This window comes from Tupaia chinensis, unplaced genomic scaffold (genome assembly GCF_000334495.1).
Source record: "Tupaia chinensis unplaced genomic scaffold, TupChi_1.0 Scaffold139733_1, whole genome shotgun sequence".
In the NCBI taxonomy this organism is placed as follows: domain Eukaryota; kingdom Metazoa; phylum Chordata; class Mammalia; order Scandentia; family Tupaiidae; genus Tupaia; species Tupaia belangeri.
The window spans coordinates 935,630-936,091 of NW_006199613.1; positions in this window are offsets into that span (position 1 = coordinate 935,630).

The following is a 462-nucleotide window of genomic DNA, read 5'->3' on the forward strand; positions in this document are numbered from 1 at the left end:
GGCTGTGAGCACTCTCAGCCCTGCCATACCCCACACTACTCCCCAAGGGCTGAGAGCCACCCTCCTGCCCCTGCCCTGCCGACACCAGGTACCCGCAGCTGCACCGGCCGGCGCCTGCAAACCCATGGCTGGTGTGCAGGTGTGAAGACGGGAGCAGCAGGGGAGCCAGCTCCGGGCAGCGTGGCGAAGGCTGCCTCTGCTCCAGGCCCTCAGCACAGCCAGCAGTGGCCCCAAGGGCTGGCTTGGGACTTGGGGCGCAGAAATAAGAGCTAGAGGAGACAGCTCCGGGTTCTGGCTAGGAGCTGGGGCGCCCATCCCCCATGGCACAGCTGGACCTGTCCCCAATTCCTACCAGGCCTGAGGTCCATGAGAACAGCCACGCCTCAAACACAGGGAGAAGCCCCTGCAGGACGCACGTGGCCCGGCCTGGGCTTGCTCAGCCGGGGCTTCCTCCTGCCCGGC